Here is a 22,333-nt window from a genome sequence, read left to right on the forward strand (position 1 = left end):
CGGGATTTTTCGCCAGGATTTCCCCCAAGGCTAATATCCATGTCATGTTGAAATCAATTCATAAGGGGGCAAACGTTTAGGCTTCTACATTGTGACATCATTAAAATACTCTTACTACAATGTTAAAACATTCTACATTGTGACATGAATTAATCGAAATCATGAAACAACTCCTTCAAGTATATATTTTCTAATATTCAATCAGAGATCCTTTATCAGATTATCTCTGGTCACAGCTATGAGATTTCTCTCCTGTGTGTGTTCTCTGGTGTAGTGTCAGAGAGCCAGATGTAACAAATCTCTTCCCACATTGATCACAGCTATACGATTTCTCTCCTGTGTGTATTCTCTGGTGCACTGTCAGATATCCAGATTGACTAAAACTCTTCCCACATTGACCACAGCTAAGGTTTCTCGCCTGTGTGTATTCTCTGGTGCACTGTCAGACGGTAAGATGTAGCAAAACTCTTCCCACATTGGCCACAGCTATAAGGTTTCTCTCCTGTGTGTGTTCTCTGGTGCACTGTCAGATAGTTAGATGTAGCAAAACTCTTCCCACATTGACCACAGCTATAAGGTTTCTCTCCTGTGTGTGTTCTCTGGTGCACTGTCAGCTCTCCAGATTGACCAAAACTCTTCCCACATTGATCACAGCTATAAGGTTTCTCTCCTGTGTGTGTTCTCTGGTGCACTGTCAGATGGTTAGATTTAGCAAAACTCTTCCCACATTGACCACAGCTATAAGGTTTCTCTCCTGTGTGTGTTCTCTGGTGCACTGTCAGATGGTCAGATCTAGAAAAACCCTTCCCACATTGATCACAGCTATACGATTTCTCTCCTGTGTGTGTTCTCTGGTGCACAGTCAGATGGTCAGATCTAGGAAAACGCTTCCCACATTGATCACAGCTATACGATTTCTCTCCTGTGTGTATTCTCTGGTGCACTGTCAGCTCTCTAGATTGACCAAAACTCTTCCCACATTGATTACAGCTATAAGGTTTCTCTCCTGTGTGGATTCTCTGGTGCACTGTCAGAGAGCCAAATGTAGCAACTCTCTTCCCACATTGATCACAGCTATAAGGTTTCTCTCCTGTGTGTATTCTCTGGTGCACTGTCAGAGAGCCAAATGTAGCAAATCTCTTCCCACATTGACCACAGCTATAAGGTTTCTCTCCTGTGTGTGTTCTCTGGTGCACTGTCAGAGAGCCAGATGTAGCAAATCTCTTCCCACATTGATCACAGCTATACGATTTCTCTCCTGTGTGTATTCTCTGGTGCACTGTCAGATGGTCAGATCTAGGAAAACCCTTCCCACATTGATCACAGCTATACGATTTCTCTTCTGTGTGTGTTCTCTGGTGCACTGTCAGACCTTTAGATGTAGCAAAACTCTTCCCACATTGATCACAGCTGTAAGGTTTCTCTCCTGTGTGTATTCTCTGGTGCACTGTCAGCTCTCCAGATTGACCAAAACTCTTCCCACATTGATCACAGCTATAAGATTTCTCTCCTGTGTGGATTCTCTGGTGCACTGTCAAAGAGCCAGATGTAGCAAATCTCTTCCCACATTGATCACAGCTATAAGATTTCTCTTCTGTGTGTGTTCTCTGGTGCACTGTCAGACCTTTAGATGTAGAAAAACTCTTCCCACATTGATCACAGCTATAAGGTTTCTCTCCTGTGTGTGTTCTCTGGTGCACTGTCAGAGGGTTAGATGTAGCAAAACACTCCCCACATTGATCACAGCTATAAGGTTTCTCTCCTGTGTGTATTCTCTGGTGCACTGTCAGCTCTCCAGATTGACCAAAACTCTTCCAACATTGACCACAGCTATAAGGTTTCTCTCTTGTGTGGATTCTCTGATGAATTTTAATGCCTGATGAGGTGAATATCTTCCCAATGTCAGAGCAGCAGTGAGTTCTCTTCCCTGTGGGAAGAGATCTGGAGAGACACTTCTCTGCTTCTTCAGCATCATGATGTTGTTGAGGCTCCCCAGAGGATCCACGATAGTACCGTCTCTCTCCTGTGTGAGCAACAAAGTCAGATGATTAAAGGCCCACAACAGCGGAAAACCACTGTAAAAGAAAGGTGAGGCCAACAGAGTAGCCATGATATTGTACAACAATTGACATCTGTAATGAATGCTAAAATTATTTGACAATTGTCTTAAAATGAGCAAGAAGTCATATTTTGCCTTGTTTTCACATTAGTAGTAACATTGATGATTGTAGACTAGAAATAAGTTACTCATGTTGTTGAAACTCTAAGCAGTGTGCCAGACAACTTTTGGTCTCCAATATAGGCCCCTTTCTGTGTTTTTCAAAATTGCGGCACAAGGGCGATGCACAAACAATTTGATTGCAGAAACACCTCCCTGCTAATGAGGAAACCGGAAATTATGGATGTAGTATATCTGCCTGGAGCAAAAATGATGAGTAAAAATTGTAGTTTTTCACAATGTATTCTGAATGTGAATGGGGGAAAACTCAGGGGAGGAACCTCCATTTCCAGAATGCTTATGAGTACATTTCACACTACTTTGGATTATAATTGTAAGGCTCATTTGAATGCCCTGCTTAATATAATGTTTGCTACAGTATTAACAATTGTGTAATTATTGAAGAACCGCGTTAGACAGTATCCATTTGGGTGTTGCTAGTAATAAAGTTACGATTTTTTTTTGTATTTCATCTTTATATAACCAGGTAGGCCAGTCGAGAACAAGTTCTAATTTACAACTGCGACTTGGCCAAGATAAAGCAGTGCAGTGAGACAAAACAACAGTTACATACACTTGGGATAAACAAAGGTACAGTCAATAACACAGTAGAAAATCTATATACAGTGTGTGCAAATAGAGTAAGGAGGTAAGGCAATAAATAGGCCATAGTAGCAAAGTAATTACAAATTAACACTGGAGTGATGGATGTGCAGATGATGATGTGCAAGTAGAAATACTGGTGTGCAAAAGAGCAAAAAAAGTCAATAAAAACACGGGGATGAGGTAGGCAGTTGGATGGGCTATTTACAGATGGGCTGTGTACAGCTGCAGCGATCGGTAAACTGCTCAGATAGCTGATGCTTAAAGTTAGTGAGGGAGAGTCTCCAGCTTCAGTGACTTTTGCAATTTGTTCCAGTCATTGGCAGCAGAGAACTGGAAGGAAAGGCGGCTAAAGTAGGTGTTGGCTTTGGGGATGACCAGTGAGATATACTTCCTGGAGCACGTGATATGGGTGGGTGTTGCTATGGTGACCAGTGAGCTGAGTTAAGGTGGCCTAGCAAAGACTTATAGATGACTGAGACGAATATGTAGCAAGGGCCAGCCGACGAGAGCATACATACAGGTCGCAGTGGTGGGTGGTATATGGGGCTTTGGTGACAAAATGGATGGCACTGTGATAGACTTCATCCAGTTTGCTGTGTAGAGTGTTGGAGGCTATTTTGAAAATGACATCACCGAAGTCAAGGATCGGTAGGATAGTCAGTTTTACGAGGGTATGTTTGGCAGCGTGAGTGAAGGAGGCTTTGTTGCAAAATAGGAAGCAGTTTTTTAAATTTAATTTTGGATTGGAGATGCTTAACATGAGTCTGGAAGGAGAGTCTAACCAGACACCTAGGTATTTATAGTTGTCCACATATTCTAAGTCAGAACCGTCCAGAGTAGTGATGCTGGACGGGTGGGTACGGGCAGCGATTGGTTGAAGAGCATAAGAGCATATTTAGTTTAACTAGCGTTTAAGAGCAGTTGGAGGCCACGGAAGGAGTGTTGTATGGCATTGAAGCTCGTTTGAAGGTTTGTGCCCAAAGAAGGGCCCCATGTTTACAGAATGGTGTCATCTGCGTAAAGCTGGATCAAGGAATCACCCGCAGCAAGAGCAACATTGTTGGTATATACAGAGAAAAGTGTCGGCCATAGATTTGAACCCTGTGGTACCCCCATAGAGACTGCCAGAGGTCCGGACATCAGGCCCTCCGATTTGACACACTGAACTCTGTCTGAGAAGTAGTTGGTGAACCAGGAGAGTCAGTCATTTGAGAAACCAAGGCTGTTAAGTCTGCCGATAAGAATATGGTGATTTACAAGAGTCAAAAGCCTTGGCCAGGTTGATGAAGATGGCTGCACAGTATTGTCTCTTATCGATGGCGGTTATGATATAGTTTAGGACCTTGAGCGGGGCTGAGGTGCACCCGTGACCAGCGCGGAAACCGGATTGCACAGCGGAGAAGGTACGGTGGGATACAAAATGGTCAGTGATCTGTTTGTTAACTTGGCTTTTGAATACTTTAGAAAGGCAGGGCAAGATGGATATAGGTCTGTAACAGTTTGGGTCTAGAGTGTCACCCCCTTTGAAGAGGGGGATGACCGCAGAAGTGTTCCAATCTTTAGGAATCTCTGACGATAGAGAGGTTGAACAGACTGGTAATAGGGGTTGCCACAAAGGCGGCAGATAAATTGAGAGAGGGTCCAGATTGTCTAGCCTAGCTGATTTGTACGGGCCCAGGTTTTGCAACTCTTTTAGAACATCAGCTATCTGGATTTGGGTGAAGGAGAAGCTGAGGAGGTTTGGGCAAGTAGCTGCGGGGGGTGGGGAGCTGTTGTCCGGGGTTGGGGTAGCCAGGAGGAAAGCATGGCCAGCCGTAGAGAAATGCTTCTTGAAATTCTCGATGATCGTGGATTTATCGGTGGTGACAGTGTTTCCTAGCCTCAGTGCAGTGGGCAGCTGGGATGAGGTGCTCTTATTCTCCATGGACTTTACAGTGTCCCAAAACTTTTTGGAGTTAGAGCTACAGGATGCAAATATCTGTTTGAAAAAGCTAGCTTTTGCTTTCCTAACTGACTGTGTGTATTGGTTCCTGACTTATCTGAAAAGTTGCTCAAGGCTAGCTTTGGGGCTGGGCCACTCGGTAGCAGCTAACTAGCTGAGATTATCCAGTGTAATTGTCCAGAGTTTACGGCAGGAATATGGTGATGTGGTGGAGAAAAACAGTCCGATATGCTCATGGATGATATTGCACTGTGTAGACTGACAAGCTAAAAGCGGCTGGTGTCTGAGCTAAAAAAAGATAAAGGCCGCTAGCAGTGGCTAACAATGACTAAACAGCTAGTAGATAATTAGCTGGTTAGCTTCTGATGGAGGTTCTAGGTATACGGTCTAAAAAAATAGCAGATCCGTATCACATTGGGTGAGGCGGGCTGCCGGAAGGTATATTTAATTTAAAAATGTTCTAAGAGATTGTAATATATACAAAAAGACAAAAAAAAACATAACATTTACAACAAACACGTCTTACTGCTATGCCATCTTGGATTACAAAATGACTCTGTTAAAAACCATTGGATTTAGCAAACTGAAATTATTTAGTATTTCTGTTTCCACGAAAACTGTTTTCTAAGCGCACCATAAGGAGCCACTAAATTATACATAGTTCGAGTGCATTTCAGAATACAAAAAAACTATCCAACAGCAAGATCCAGTATGTAAGTTGAAGTTCATCATATGACAAGCGTAACGTTATGTCTATAACTACTGATCCCTGAAGGAGATAAACTAGGTACAACATACTATTAAATTCACACCTCGTTGGAAGCCCCGCCTTCTACAGGTGATGAGCGTGAGGCTCTGATTTATTCCTTAAGTTTAATACCACTCTTCACCGACCCAGGAAGGGGTAGGGCCAAACAGGTGTTGTACCTCATTTCCCTCCTTCAGGGAACACTAATTATAGTGTTAGGTTCTAATTTTGAGTAAGTGAGTGTCCGTGAGTAAATAACTCACGGACACTAGAGAAGCTTAACCAAGTTTAAATATTCCCAAAGGGTCGTTCCAGCCGTAGTTCAGACAAAAACATGTTCTCACCATCACAAGTATATATACACCCCACTTTGGACACTCCTCCTCCTCTCCAATCCTTACATCTTCTGGTTCGACAGGAAAAGGGTAACAGGACACTAAACTCTTAACTCCCTTCAGGGGATCTGACCTGACCTCCTGACCTCAACCCCTCCCCCGCCTAATCCAGATGTCCATCCGCTTCCCTTATAGAAATCCTGTGATCTCCTCCCGTCCACCCAGCACATTCCACAGCCACTCGGGCTTTCTACAGATCTCACTCCTTTATATACTCTGCGTCTGATCTATCATGTCTTTAAAATCTCAATGTTCAAAGTTTAGAATCCAATAATAGTCATAAAGTTACACTCCCTTTCAGTCGGTCAACTTTGGTAAAACATACTATGGGAAAATACAATCATTCCCCATGCCGACCCAAACGGATACTAAATGAAACGGCCCCTGGCAGACCACGCAGACCTGACCCCGCAAGATGTGCCACTCCAACTGGAAAAGGTTGCCGACTGCTGGTGTAGTCTATTACTAGTCTATTAGTCTATTAGTGAACACTTCAGGAGCAGAACGGCAGAATTTACTAATTCCAGCAGCGGAGGGGGAGGGGTTCTCCTGGTTAAGATGGGGCGGCAGCGTACCCTGGTGGTTAGAGCGTTGGACTAGTAACCGAAAGGTTGCAAGACCGGATATTGATGACCGGCTCCTCCTAGTCAGGTTATATTGATGACCGGCTCCTCCTAGTCAGGTTATATTGATGACCGGCTCCACCTAGTCAGGTTATATTGATGACCGGCTCCCTCCTAGTCAGGTTATATTGATGACCGGCTCCCTCTAGTCATTTGTGTCTTATTTATTTAATCAAACAGCGTGCTTAAAAGCATCATTACGTTCAGTACATATAGATTTTATAAAAACACATGGGGTGATTGGTAGAAATTACAGATTACTCTTGGTTAACCAAGATGTATTTTAGTTGGGGACAACACTAGAACATGACTTTGGGGATCCCGAGTGGCGCAGCGGACACTGCATCTCAGGGCTTGAGGTGTCACTACAGACACCCTGGATCAAATCGAGGCTGTATCACAACCGACTGTGATTGGGAGTCCCATAGGGTGGCGCACAATTGGCCCAGCGTCATCCGGGGTAGGCAGTCATTGTAAATAAGATTTTGTTCTTAACTGACTTGCCTAGTTAAATAAAAGGTTACATTTAAGTAAATTTAAATAAGTGTGTTTCATGACAAACCATTTTTTACAAATCCGTCAAGGCACCAACTCTGAGGAGGGTTTAAAACAAAGGTTTCAAACAAATTCATGAATGTAATTGAATCTAGGTATGTCTTGCCTTTAATGTAATGGCATGAACAAAAATTGGTTGAATATTATACAATGACTTATCAACAGCTCTAATAATTTCGCAATTATAGAATATACTACAGTATATAGCCTCAATCTGTTTAAAACAATAATTTTGACGTCATGGATGGCCAGTCTTTGTATTCATAGTGTAGTGAATTCAGGAGGTAGCCCTGAGCTGAACTCAAACCTGGGTCCAGTGACTGTCAAGCCAACACTGTATAACTGTTATGCCAAGATGTCGGAACTTCTTGACGAGGTCGCTAGGTGTTGGGTTACAGTTACTCCAATAGCTGCTTTCTCTATGAATGTGAGAGTGGTTACACTTCTCCTTCCCCCTTCCTCAGCTGTTTACCAAACCAAGCCTCTGGGCAGCCATTTCGTTGTTGTTTAAAAAACCCACACAACCAGGCAAACTGCAGTTGTTACATTGTTTCTATCATCCATGATATCAACATTATAGTTTTAATCATGTTGAGGCTATACAGTGTTGATTTACATTGTTTCTAAACAGAGTAAAAATATATATATTTGGGGATCTGATGAGGTACAACAGTTGAACTAAGCTCATGTGGCATGTGTTATATTCTTCAAGAATCAATGGCTAGAAATAAATAATTAAAGTCACAATATGGATGTAGCAATTGCACATTTTCGCTTTAACACCAAACATCAGTTCAACAACTGCAGAGTTTGTGCCTCTGTTTTTAGACAGTACTTACTCGTGTTAATCAGGGAACGGTTTCTCAAAACCATCTTATGGCTAAATTCAGCGTTAGAACGTTCGGACGCCTTAAGATGCGTTTGGGAAACCGGGCCCAGATATCCAGTTTCCTCCTCCTCCTTCTTCGATGTAACAGTCATCTCCCCCTCTTCCTCTTTCAATCCATAAACTGCATCCTCCTCCTGTAACATCTTCCTCCTGTAACATCCTCCTCCTCTTTCACTCTGAACGCGTCTTTTTCTTCTTTCACAGCAACGGCCTCACCCTCTACTTCTTGTTTTACTGTGATACCCACCTCTTCTTTAGTAGGTGGAGAGTAGCTTAGTGACCGCATGGTCGGGGATATTAGCTAGCTAGGCTAATGCTAACTTAACCAGCCCGCTAGCTGAATAATAACAACACCGTAAATATGAAATTAAACCGGATAACTAACTAGACGACAGAAGTGGGTTTAAAAACACACGAACGCGTCTAAAGAGCTTTATTGGCTCGCCTATTTTGTCTAGCAAGCTACGGAGGTGTCTGACCAACTGTTGCTGCTACTGAAAGAAGCGTTCCGTCCACTAGATTAAACGTCACACAAACAGCATTGCCTTAAAGTCGCACATCGTCATATTCTGACGAGAGGGTAACGCTCGGTAACGCTCGCTATTTTTTCTGTGGTTTCATTTTTCGTCAACCGTTCCATCGCATCTTAGTTAATGTAGAGACAAACGATTATGCATTTTTTTAATCATAAAGTTAATTCACAAATCACAAATACCGGAGCATGTGAGTTCAAATTGACTTTTTATTACTTAATTACATAATAAAAGCCGGGCCGGACAACGGCCTTCCAGCACACACGTTTTATTCATTTGTCATTCTTACGTCACACCTACAGTAACTCCTCTTATTGGCTCATGTCACGAACCGGCTCAAAGCCCGTAACAAAGGGAGACAACGTAGAGATAAGGAGTAACAAAATATATATTTATTAACTAAAGCAATGAAGGAAAATATACAATGATGTGTGTAATCAGTAGCGTAAGTGAGTGTTTTGTATGCATGAATGTGATAATGCAGGGTGTTGAAAAGTGCCAAAGCAAACAAACAAAAAGGCCACCAAGAACCACAACACAATCTACAAATGTCTGCATGGAGAGAGTCTCCTCCATGAATGGGGAAGGGGTGTATTTATCCTGGGAAACACCTGGGCCCAGGTGTTTCCCATGTAGCTGACGACCCTCTCAACTCCGCCCACCGGCATCCTAATAAGGAAACAAGAACAAAGACAAAATACGGCAGACAGAGTGGGAGGGTTGTCACACTCATCACCTCTGGCATTTAGCCACCGTCATCATATTGCCTTCATATTAGGACATGGAACCTGTAGTCTCACATAAATAGTTTCATGCATGTAGTACCATAGCAACATGGCACTCAACAGGAATAACCACATCTAATGGTGTCCAATGACCTAGAGCACAGAGAGCACTAGTTTTGCTGGCTTCTTCTGAAATAAATAATTGCAACATATGTACAGACAAAGTCCCAATGCTATGTTATTGCTTATTGTGCAGTGGATGATTAAAATCCCTCTATGCCCATGGATGTGTAGCTAGCTATCTAGCCCATCTGTGTATGGACCCAAACGTTTGGTATACATATTAGTTCAGAACCGAGCTATGAACCTCAGCTATCATAGCCAGTTGTATCAACTTCAAAACAGCCTGAATGACATTTATGAAGCCTATGGATTGAGTAGAATATAATATCATGTTGTGCCAAGAATGCAAGTCGTACATGCATGTAGTTATTACCATGCTTGACAGCCCCACATTGTAGCCTGTACATTTAATATATTCACTGATAATGTACTCTACCTTGGCAAATAAATGTGCATAGGAGCAGGGAAGGCAGCTAAATATTCTCTCAGTTCATCACAATTACATAATAGTGTCTCTAGTCGGCCCAAAGGTTATCTTAAAAGCAGGTGAGGTGGCGATGATGGGACTGGGGATTGGCATCCTCTCACATCAAAACATATCTGCAGACAAGAGACAGATGGAGAGAGAGAGAGCATGTTTAAGCCTTGTGTTTTTATTTTTTATTCTAACATTGTTAGTCATCAATCAGGAGGTGAAATGCAAAACTGACCTTGGATCATTAACTCTGGGACTACTGCATCTCTATCTGTATTTCAATGTAAAGCATCTATTTAATAATACTTCCTGTATAACATAAACTGACCTGGGATCATTAACTCTGGGACTACTGCATCTATCTGTATTTCAATGTAAGGCATCTCTTTAATAATACTTCCTGTTGACCTGACCAAGTGACCTCTCACATCTGATCATGCTGTGCCCTCTATGTAGCCAGTTCAGATGCAGGAGGGGTTGACCTAAACAGCTGATATAACCTAGAGGATATAGGGAGAAGGGGAGAGAACCTCACAGGAAACAGACTTCATTATAGTCAAATTACACCACACTGAATGTTACTATTATCTCCGTCCTTACTTCTAGGGACAGGAACAACACAAAAGTACCTGCCCTATCCAGAATAGCCTCCTCTCTCTCACTGACAGTTAGGGCTGCTATCCTTTCACCCTCCTCCATGGCTGTTTGCTAGCTACCGTCAAAGTCATTTGGAGTTAGTTTTTTACAGTGATAAATAGATAGATAACTAAAATGAAGTTAAGTAGCTGGTGATATTTAATTCACTTAGATAACTATCTGTCACGCTCGTCGTAGAGGAGACCAAAGCGCAGCGTGATTAGAATACTTTTTAATGAAGACGATGAACACTTAACTATACAAAAACAACAAACCGAATGTGAAGCTATATAAAACTAGTACAGACACAGGAAACTAGACATAAATAACACACGAAATACCCAAAGAAGATGGCTGCCTAAACATGGTTCCCAATCAGAGACAACGATAAACAGCTGCCTCTAATTGAGAACCAATCTAGGCAACCATAGACATACATAAACACCTAGATAGTACACAACCCCATAAACCTACAAAACCCCTAGACAGTACAAAAACACATACATCACCCATGTCACACCCTGACCTAACCAAAACAATAAAGAAAACAAAGAATACTAAGGTCAGGGCGTGACAGTACTCCCCACCCCCCCCAAAAGATGTGGACTCCCCGGCCGCACACCTAAACCTATATGGGAGGGTGTGGGTGGGCATGACTCCGAGGTGGCGGTTCTGGCTTGGGACGTGGACCCCGCTCCACTTCACACTTACTTAATGTCTCTGGAGCTGGAACCCTCACCGCCAACCACGGACTAGAGGACGCCACTGGACTGATGGTGGAGTCTGGAGTGAGTGGCGGATCCGGACTGGAGGGAGACTCTGGCGGATCCGGACTGGAGGGAGACTCTGGCGGATCCGGACTGCCAAGGCGCACTATAGGACTGGTGCGTGGTGCCGGCACTGGTGGTACCGGGCTGGAGACACGCACCTCAGGGCGAGTGCGGGGAGGAGGAACAGGATGTATTGGGCTGTGGAGGCCTGGTGCGTGGTGTTGGCACTGGTGGTACTGGATAGACCGGACCGTGAAGACGCACTGGAGGTCTCAAGCTAATGGCCTGCACAACCCGTCCTGGCTGGATGGTGACTCTAGCCCGACACGTGCGGGGCGCAGGCACAGGACACACTGGGCTGTGCAGACATACGGGAGACACCGTGCACAATGCCGGCGTAGGATATCCTGGCCCGAGGAGACACACTGGCTGTCTGGAGAGCAGGGCTGGCACCATCTGCCCTGGCTGGATCCTCAGCCTAGCCCGGCAGATGCGGGGAGCTGGGATGTAGCGCACCGGGCTAAGCATGCGTACTGTGGACACCGTGCGCTCCACCGCATAACACGGTGCCTGACCAGTACGACGCCCACCACGGTAAGCATGAGGAGTTGGCTCAGGTCTCCTACCTGACATAGCCAGACTCCTCGTGTGCCCCTCCCCCAAAAAAATATTGGGGCTGCCTCTCAGGCTTCCGTGCTAGCCTTGTACCCATATACCGTCGCCGTTCCTCCTGTGCTCTATCCACCTGCTTCCATGGCAGGGTCTTGTCCCCTGCCATTACCTCCTCCCAGGTCCAGGATGTTTTACCGTCCAGTATTTCGTCCCTAGTCCTCGATTCCACAGAGCGCTGTTCCTCCTTTTCACGCTGCTTGGTCCTTTTATGGTGGGTTATTCTGTCACGCTCGTCGTAAAGAGGAGACCAAAGCGCAGCGTGATTAGAATAAATACTTTTTAATGAAGACGAAGAACACTTAACAAACTATACAAGAACAACAAACCGAACATGAAGCTATATAAAACTAGTACAGGCACATAGACAATTACTCACGAAATACCCAAAGATGGCTGCCTAAATATGGTTCCCAATCAGAGACAACGATAAACAGCTGCCTCTAACTGAGAACCAATCTAGGCAACCATAGACATAGATAAACACCTAGATAGTACACAACCCCATAAACCTACAAAACCCCTAGACAGTACAACAACACATACATCACCCATGTCACACCCTGACCTAACCAAAATATATAAAGAAAACAAAGAATACTAAGGTCAGGGCGTGACAGCTAGCTATCTATACAGTATTTGAAGTTGGCTAGATAGCTCATTTAGCAGCTCATTTGAGTTAGCAGGGACTGTAGCTAGTTAACTAATAATACATTGCTTTTTTTTTACATTTTCAAAATCTATTTACTTACTTACTTTAATAGGTTCTCCCAGCCATGTGGGCAACTGGAAACAGGGCAGCAAGTTTGTCACCAGAGTGTTTTAGAGGATATCACTATTGAACTATGTACCCATTTAATAACCAGACCTTCATACAAACTGGCTCTGCTGAATTCTTGACGGAGTCACAACGGGCGGCCTAAGCGGCACACAGCAATTTCCCGCTATTTATCTAGTGTACATTCACCATTACATGGCGTTGTAGATTGCAGCGGTATACAGACAACGATGTGAACCATTTCCCTGTTTGACCTGTAGTTGTCATGGATATTATAACTCTACAGAGCCCCACAGTGGACGGGTCACAATATGTTACATTGATAAAGCACACTTTATTTAACCTCCATGTCATCTTGTTTTACATGGCATTGTAGATTGTAGTGGAATACAGAAAGTATGTTGGATGTTTTCAGTGTATTTTTAACCCTTTCAAACAATGGATTAATCGATTAACTAACTTTACAAAAAGTAAACTCAAGTCTGACAGTCCAAACAAAACCACAAATTCTCAGTCAAAAACACAAGTCAGAACGATTCTCTCATGTGATTTCAGGTCCTCTGACTGGGTAAATGTCTTTTCATAATGAGGGCAGTGGTATGTCTTCTCCTCCTGTGTATTAGTATGTTGGAAAGGCTTTTCTCCTGTGTTTTCTCACCTGCTTTTTCAGACTCCCTGACCACCTAAAACTCTTTCCACAGTGGGAGCAGTGGTGTTGGTTAGGCGTCTCCGGGTCTGTTTCCTCTGAGGAACTCTTCCCTCTGTCAGAGTCTGGTCTCTCTCCTGCCAACAGACAAACAGATTATTTAGTTAAACAGAGAGACCTGAATGAAACATGCATTAAATACAATTGTCTTCCTATGAAGTTTAATCTAGACTAGATCCCTCAATAACCTGAGGTTAGTTTTCACAACATTACATCATTAAAAATAAGCTTGGTGACGGTGAAATTTAAAAACAAATGATTTAGAGCTCCAAATCTAATTTCTCAGGGAATGTGATATTTTAGGCTGACCAGCTCTATAATAATAGATAATGTCATGTTTATAGGCTGAGCAGAGCTCTATAATAATAGATAATGTCATGTCTTTAGGCTGAGCAGAGCTCTATAATAATAGATCATGTCATGTTTAGGCTGAGCAGAGCTCTATAATAATAGATAATGTCATGTCTTTAGGCTGAGCAGAGCTCTATAATAATAGATAATGACATGTTTAGGCTGAGCAGAGCTCTATAATATATATTGTCATGTTTATAGGCTGAGCAGAGCTCTATAATAATAGATAATGTCATGTCTTTAGGCTGAGCAGAGCTCTATAATAATAGATAATGTGTAACGATTCTCTTCTTGTGAAGTAGAGGCGGACCAAAGCGCAGCGTGGTGGTTGTTCATTGTATTTATTGACGACACTATACATGAACAAACTAACGGAAAAAAACAAGAAACGTGAGAACTCAAAACAGCCCTGTCTGGTGCAAACACAAAAACAGGAACAATCACCCACAAACACACAGTGAAACCCAGGCTACCTAAATATGGTTCCCAATCAGAGACAATGACGAACACCTGCCTCTGATTGAGAACCATATCAGGCCGAACATAGAACTAGACCAAAACATAGAAAAACAAACATAGACTGCCCACCCAACTCACGCCCTGACCATACTAAATAAATACAAAAACAAAGGAAATAGAGGTCAGAACGTGACAGTACCCCCCCCCCCAAAGGTGCGGACTCCGGCCGCAAAACCTTGACCTATAGGGGAGGGTCTGGGTGGGCGTCTGTCCGCGGTGGCGGCTCTGGCGCGGGACGCGGACCCCACTTCGCCATTGTCTCAGTCCGCCTTATTGTCCGCCTCCGTGGCTTACTCACCATGCCCACCCCTCTCAATGACCCCACTGGACAGAGGGGCTGCTTGGGACAGAGGGGCAGCTTCTCGGGACAGAGGGACAGCTGCTCGGGACAGAGGGACAGCTGTTCGGGACAGAGGGACAGCTGCTCGGGACAGAGGGACAGCTGCTCGGGACAGAGGGACAGCTGCTCGGGACAGAGGGACAGCTGCTCGGGGCGGAGGGACAGCTGCTCCGGGCGGAGGGGCTCTAGCGGCCCCTGGCTGACTGGCGGCACTGGCGGCCCCTGGCTGACTGGCGGCCCCTGGCTGACTGGCGGCACTGGCGGCCCCTGGTTGACTGGCGGCGCTGGCGCTGGGCTGACTGGCGGCACTGGTGGCCCCTGGTTGACTGGCGGCACTGGCGGCCCCTGGCTGACTGGCGGCACTGGCGGCCCCTGGCTGACTGGCGGCACTGGCGGCCCCTGGCTGACGGGCGGCACTGGCGGCTCCTGGCAGACGGGCGGCACTGGCGGCGCTGGGCAGACGGGCGGCACTGGCGGCGCTGGGCAGACGGGCGGCACTGGCGGCGCTGGGCAGACGGGCGGCACTGGCGGCGCTGGGCAGACGGGCGGCGCTGGCGGCGCTGGGCAGACGGGCGGCGCTGGCGGCGCTGGGCAGACGGGAAGCTCCGATGGCGCCGGGCAGACGCGAAGCTCTGGCAGAGGCGCCGGACAGGCGGGAGGCTCCGGCAGAGGCGCCGGACAGGCGGGAGGCTCCGGCAGAGGCGCCGGACAGGCGGGAGGCTCCGGCAGAGGCGCCGGACAGGCGGGAGGCTCCGGCAGAGGCGCCGGACAGGCGGGAGGCTCCGGCAGAGGCGCCGGACAGGCGGGAGACTCCGGCAGCCCTGGAGAGGAGGAAGGCTCTGGAAGCGCCGGACTGACGGGAGACTCCGGCAGCGCTGGAGAGGAGCAAGCCCCTGCAAGGATGGGCCGGAGAGACAGCCTGGTACGGGGGGCTGCCACCGGAGGGCTGATGCGTGGAGGTGGTGACGGATAGACCGGGCCGTGCAGGCGCACTGGAGCTCTTGAGCACCGAGCCTGCCCAACCTTACCCGGTTGAATGGTCCCGGTCGCCCTGCCAGTGCGGCGAGGTGGAATAGCCCGCACTGGGCTATGCAGGCGAACCGGGGACACCGTGCGCAAGGCTGGTGCCATGTAAGCCGGCCCAAGGAGACGCACTGGAGACCAGATGCGTAGAGCCGGCTTCATGGCACTTGGCTCGATGCCCACTCTAGCCCGGCCGATACGCGGAGCTGGAATGTACCGCACCGGGCTGTGCACCCGCACTGGGGACACCGTGCGCTCCACAGCATAACACGGTGCCTGCCCGGTCTCTCTAGCCCCCCGGTAACCACAGGAAGTTGGCTCAGGTCTCCTACCTGGCGTAGCCATACTCCCTGTTAGCCCCCCCCCAAGAAATTTTTGGGGCTGACTCCCGGGCTTCCTTGCCAACCGTGTTCCCTCATATCGCCGGCTCCTCTCTCCGGCTGCCTCTGCTCTCCTCGCTGCCTCCACCTGTTCCCATGGAAGGCGATCCTTTCCCGCCAGGATCTCCTCCCATGTGTAGCAACCCTTGCCGTCCAACACATCGTCCCAAGTCCATTCCTCCTTGTGCCGCTGTTGCCCGTTACCACGCCGCTTGGTCCTGTTGCGGTGGGTGATTCTGTAACGATTCTCTTCTTGTGAAGTAGAGGCGGACCAAAGCGCAGCGTGGTGGTTGTTCATTGTATTTATTGACGACACTATACATGAACAAACTAACGGAAAAAAACAAGAAACGTGAGAACTCAAAACAGCCCTGTCTGGTGCAAACACAAAAACAGGAACAATCACCCACAAACACACAGTGAAACCCAGGCTACCTAAATATGGTTCCCAATCAGAGACAATGACGAACACCTGCCTCTGATTGAGAACCATATCAGGCCGAACATAGAACTAGACCAAAACATAGAAAAACAAACATAGACTGCCCACCCAACTCACGCCCTGACCATACTAAATAAATACAAAAACAAAGGAAATAGAGGTCAGAACGTGACATAATGTCATGTTTAAGCTGAGCAGAGCTCTATAATAATAGATAATGTCATGTTTAAGCTGAGCAGAGCTCTATAATATATATTGTCATGTTTATAGGCTGAGCAGCTCTATAATAATAGATAATGTCATGTTTAGGCTGGGCAGAGCTCTATAATAATAGATAATGTCATGTTTAGGCTGAGCAGAGCTCTATAATATATATTGTCATGTTTAGGCTGAGCAGAGCTCTATAATAATAGATAATGTCATGTTTAGGCTGAGCAGAGCTCTATAATAATAGATAATGTCATGTTTAGGCTGAGCAGAGCTCTATAATATATATTGTCATGTTTAGGCTGAGCAGAGCTCTATAATATATATTGTCATGTTTAGGCTGAGCAGAGCTCTATAATAATAGATAATGTCATGTTTAAGCTGAGCAGAGCTCTATAATATATATTGTCATGTTTATAGGCTGAGCAGAGCTCTATAATAATAGATAATGTCATGTTTAAGCTGAGCAGAGCTCTATAATAATAGATAATATCATGTATTTAGGCTGAGCAGAGCTCTATAATAATAGATCATGTCATGTTTAGGCTGAGCAGAGCTCTATAATAATAGATAATGTCATGTTTATAGGCTGACCAGAGCTCTATAATATATATTGTCATGTTTAGGCTGAGCAGAGCTCTATAATAATAGATAATGTCATGTTTAAGCTGAGCAGAGCTCTATAATATATATTGTCATGTTTATAGGCTGAGCAGCTCTATAATAATAGATAATGTCATGTTTATAGGCTGATCAGAGCTCTATAATAATAGATAATGTCATGTTTATAGGCTGACCAGCTCTATAATAATAGATAATGTCATGTTTATAGGCTGATCAGAGCTCTATAATAATAGATAATGTCATGTTTAACCTGAGCAGAGCTCTATAATATATATTGTCATGTTTATAGGCTGAGCAGCTCTATAATAATATATAGTACTATTTCAGGTTGCATTTGATTCAATGTTAATAACATTTTGTTGGTGTCCCACTTCATCTCTAAAGTAATAATGACTATCTTTTCTAAATGATCATTCTGTAGTTCAGCCTTTCCTTCAAATGGCTATTTTGCCCATGTTTTTTGTCAACTAACAAACATTTGCTAATATGTCCAGTCTGTCCAAAACGCTTGTACTTTTGCTAATATGTCCAGTCTGTCCAAAACGCTTGTACTTTTGCTAATATGTCCAGTCTCCCCAAAACGCTTGTCCTTTTGCTAATATAGTCTGTCCAAAACGCTTGTCCTTTTGCTAATATGTCCAGTCTGTCCAAAACGCTTGTCCTTTTGCTAATATGTTCAGTCTCCCCAAAACGCTTGTCCTTTTGCTAATATGTCCAGTCTGTCCAAAACGCTTGTCCTTGTGCTAATATGTCCAGTCTGTCCAAAACGCTTGTCCTTTTGCTAATATGTTCAGTCTCCCCAAAACGCTTGTCCTTTTGCGAATATGTCCAGTCTCCCCAAAACTCTTGTCCTTTTGCTAATATGTTCAGTCTGTCCAAAACGCTTGTCCTTTTGCTAATATGTTCAGTCTGTCCAAAACGCTTGTCCTTTTGCTAATATGTCCAGTCTGTCCAAAACGCTTGTCCTTTTGCTAATATGTTCAGTCTGTCCAAAACGCTTGTCCTTTTGCTAATATGTTCAGTCTCCCCAAAACGCTTGTCCTTTTGCTAATATAGTCTGTCCAAAACGCTTGTCCTTTTGCTAATATGTTCAGTCTCCCCAAAACGCTTGTCCTTTTGCTAATATGTCCAGTCTCCCCAAAACGCTTGTCCTTTTGCTAATATGTTCAGTCTGTCCAAAACGCTTGTCCTTTTGCTAATATGTCCAGTCTGTCCAAAACGCTTGTCCTTTTGCTAATATGTTCAGTCTGTCCAAAACGCTTGTCCTTTTGCTAATATGTTCAGTCTGTCCAAAATGCTTGTCCTTTTGCTAATATGTTCAGTCTGTCCAAAACGCTTGTCCTTTTGCTAATATGTTCAGTCTGTCCAAAACGCTTGTCCTTTTGCTAATATGTCCAGTCTCCCCAAAACGCTTGTCCTATTGCTAATATGTCCAGTCTCCCCAAAACGCTTGTCCTTTTGCTAATATGTTCAGTCTCCCCAAAACGCTTGTCCTTTTGCTAATATGTTCAGTCTCCCCAAAACGCTTGTCCTTTTGCTAATATAGTCTGTCCAAAATGCTTGTCCTTTTGCTAATATGTTCAGTCTGTCCAAAACGCTTGTCCTTTTGCTAATATGTTCAGTCTGTCCAAAACGCTTGTCCTTTTGCTAATATGTCCAGTCTCCCCAAAACGCTTGTCCTATTGCTAATATGTCCAGTCTCCCCAAAACGCTTGTCCTTTTGCTAATATGTCCAGTCTGTCCAAAACGCTTGTCCTTTTGCTAATATGTTCAGTCTCCCCAAAACGCTTGTCCTTTTGCTAATATGTCCAGTCTGTCCAAAACGCTTGTCCTTTTGCTAATATGTCCAGTCTGTCCAAAACGCTTGTCCTATTGCTAATATAGTCTGTCCAAAACGCTTGTCCTTTTGCTAATATGTTCAGTCTGTCCAAAACGCTTGTACTTTTGCTAATATGTTCAGTCTGTCCAAAACGCTTGTCCTTTTGCTAATATGTTCAGTCTGTCCAAAACGCTTGTCCTATTGCTAATATAGTCTGTCCAAAACGCTTGTCCTTGTGCTAATATGTTCAGTCTGTCCAAAACGCTTGTCCTATTGCTAATATAGTCTGTCCAAAACGCTTGTCCTTGTGCTAATATGTTCAGTCTGTCCAAAACGCTTGTCCTTTTGCTAATATAGTCTGTCCAAAACGCTTGTCCTTTTGCTAATATGTCCAGTCTGTCCAAAACGCTTGTCCTTTTGCTAATATGTCCAGTCTCCCCAAAACGCTTGTCCTTTTGCTAATATAGTCTGTCCAAAACGCTTGTCCTTTTGCTAATATGTCCAGTCTGTCCAAAACGCTTGTCCTTTTGCTAATATGTCCAGTCTCCCCAAAACGTTTGTCCTTTTGCTAATATGTTCAGTCTCCCCAAAACGCTTGTCCTTTTGCTAATATGTTCAGTCTGTCCAAAATGCTTGTCCTTTTGCTAATATAGTCTGTCCAAAACGCTTGTCCTTTTGCTAATATGTTCAGTCTGTCCAAAACGCTTGTCCTTTTGCTAATATAGTCTGTCCAAAACGCTTGTCCTTTTCAGGTCAATAATGTTTGTTATTTTCTGTATTTCTCCAACATGATTTAGAAATTTGCTTTTTGCGTGTATACACACTCCATGCAAGGTCTACAATAGACATATGTCAAACGTTTCATTTATCACTTGTTTGCCATTATGTGAGACAATTAAGTTGTGATTTTGTGGTGGTGGGGGGGACTCTGATGGTATACCCATGTTACAGTTAAGCAATAAGACCCGAGGAAGTGTGGTATATGGCCAATATTGTCACGCCCTGACCTGAGTATTCTTTGTTTTCTTTATTGTTTTGGTTAGGTCAGGGTGTGACATGGGTGATGTATGTGTTTTTGTACTGTCTAGGGGTTTTGTAGGTTTATGGGGTTGTTTACCATCTAGGTGTTTATGTATGTCTATGGTTGCCTAGATTGGTTCTCAATTAGAGGCAGCTGTTTATCGTTGTCTCTGATTGGGAAACATATTTAGGCAGCCATCGTCTTTGGGTATTTCGTGAGTTATTTTTTATGTGTAGTTGCCTGTGTCTGCACTCGTTGTCATAGCGTCACTTTCATTTGGTTGTTTTTGTTTAAGTGTTCTTCATCATTCAATAAAATAATGGATTCACACCACGCTGCGCTTTGGTCTACTCCATACGACGATCGTGACAAATATAGCATGGTTAAATACTGTCCTTATGCACAACGCAACGCAGAGTGCCTGGATACAGCACTTAGCCGTGGTATATTGGCCATATATCACAAACCCGAGGTGGCTTATTGCAATTATAAACTGGTTGCCAACGTAATCAGAACAGTAAAAATACATGTTTTGTCATACCTGGTACACGGCCTCATATACCACGGCTGCCAGCCAATCAGCATTCAGGGCTTTAACCACCCATTTTAAAACGTAGCTTTAACATTATAACATCAATTCCTATAGTACAGAACAACATTTTCAAGTATAGAATTTCACTAGCATGCTGCTACATTCGTTCAAAGACTTTGGAGAGTTAGTGCCCTTTTTTAAGACAGTACTTACCGGTGGTAAACAGATCTCCTGACTCCTCTGTCAATACGACAGTTCTCTCTCCCTCTTTCACCTCATTCACTTAAACTGCATCCTCCTCTTTCCCTTCCTCTTCTTCTTTTACTGTAACATCCTCTTCTTTCATTGAAACATCTTTCTCTTCTTTCACTGTAACAGCCTCGCCCTCTACTTGTTTTACTGTAACATCCTCCTCTTCACGACAACGTTCAGCCCAGAGCTTATTTCTCCGTCCAGCAGACCCCCTCTTCTTTAGCAGGAGGAGAGTAGCTTAGTGAGCTCATGGTCGGAGACGTTAGCTAGCTAGTTGTTAGCATGAGCGACTAGTTTAGCGCTAGGCTAACTTATAAAGCCAGCTAGTTGACTAACAATGTACGTATAACATTTAAATGGGGGCAATTAACTAGATGTCAGAAGTATATTTAAAACAAAGAGGAAAATATGCACAGATGCAGTCTAAATGTTTCAGCTGTTGGCTACCAAGGTGGCAGACTCGTTGATGTTGCAGTGTTCCATCCACTAGATTATACGTCACGCTGGCAGCATCACCTGAAAGACGCACATCGCCGTCTGCTGACTGGAGGGGAAACACAGTTAAGATATGTTTGTTTATTTTTCATTTCTTTCATTAAATAATAATATTATATTGAGACGTTTAAATAGAGCAGTGCATATTTTGAGTGAGAATTTAAAACATACTGTCCTTCACGTCTGTATTTAAGGCAGTTTCATATTCATTCATTTAAAGAAACCCACTGGTCACACTGGTTGAATTATCTGTCAAACTAGGAACGCTCTGCAGCCTAGTTTAACAGTGATCTACATGCTATGAAAGCTGCTGGGAGCAAACTGGAGAGTAGCTAGAGGAAAACAAAGCTAACTGTGCATCCTCAGTCCCTGGTATATCACCAGACTGCATACAAACCTAACTTTGCATCCCCAGTCCCTGGTATATCCCCAGACTGCATACAAACCTAACTTTGCATCCCCAGTCCCTGGTATATCACCAGACTGCATCCCCAGTCCCTGGTATATCATCAAACTGCATACAAACCTAACTGCATCCCCAGGCCCTGGTATATCATCAGACTGCATACAAACCTAACTTTGCATCCCCAGTCCGTGGTATATCACCAGACTGCATACAAACCTAACTTTGCATCCCCAGTCCCTGGTATATCACCAGACTGCATACAAACCTAACTTTGCATCCCCAGTCCCTGGTATATCACCAGACTGCATCCCCAGTCCCTGGTATATCATCAGACTGCATACAAACCTAACTGCATCCCCAGGCCCTGGTATATCATCAGACTGCATACAAACTTAACTGCATCCCCAGGCCCTGGTATATCATCAGACTGCTGTGACAACCCTCCCACTCTGTCTGCCGAATTCTTTCTCTTTGCTCTTGTTTTCCTTAATAGGATGTCGGTGGGCGGAGCCGGGTGAAATGGGACACACC

At 44.5% G+C, this 22,333-nt stretch overlaps 1 long non-coding RNA gene across 1 annotated transcript; it reads right to left on the reverse strand.

Moving 5' to 3' along the window:
* Window positions 1-8,518: 8,518 nt before the first annotated feature.
* On the reverse strand, window positions 8,519-21,414 carry LOC118947147. The gene is made up of 4 exons (XR_005041790.1): window positions 20,863-21,414; window positions 13,344-13,468; window positions 9,794-9,957; window positions 8,519-9,178 (listed from the first exon to the last, which is right to left on the reverse strand). It is a non-coding gene; the product is annotated as an uncharacterized LOC118947147 (long non-coding RNA).
* Between the last annotated feature and the right edge of the window lie 919 nt (window positions 21,415-22,333).

The sequence above is a fragment of the Oncorhynchus mykiss genome, unplaced genomic scaffold (assembly GCF_013265735.2).
Source record: "Oncorhynchus mykiss isolate Arlee unplaced genomic scaffold, USDA_OmykA_1.1 un_scaffold_156, whole genome shotgun sequence".
NCBI lineage: Eukaryota > Metazoa > Chordata > Actinopteri > Salmoniformes > Salmonidae > Oncorhynchus > Oncorhynchus mykiss.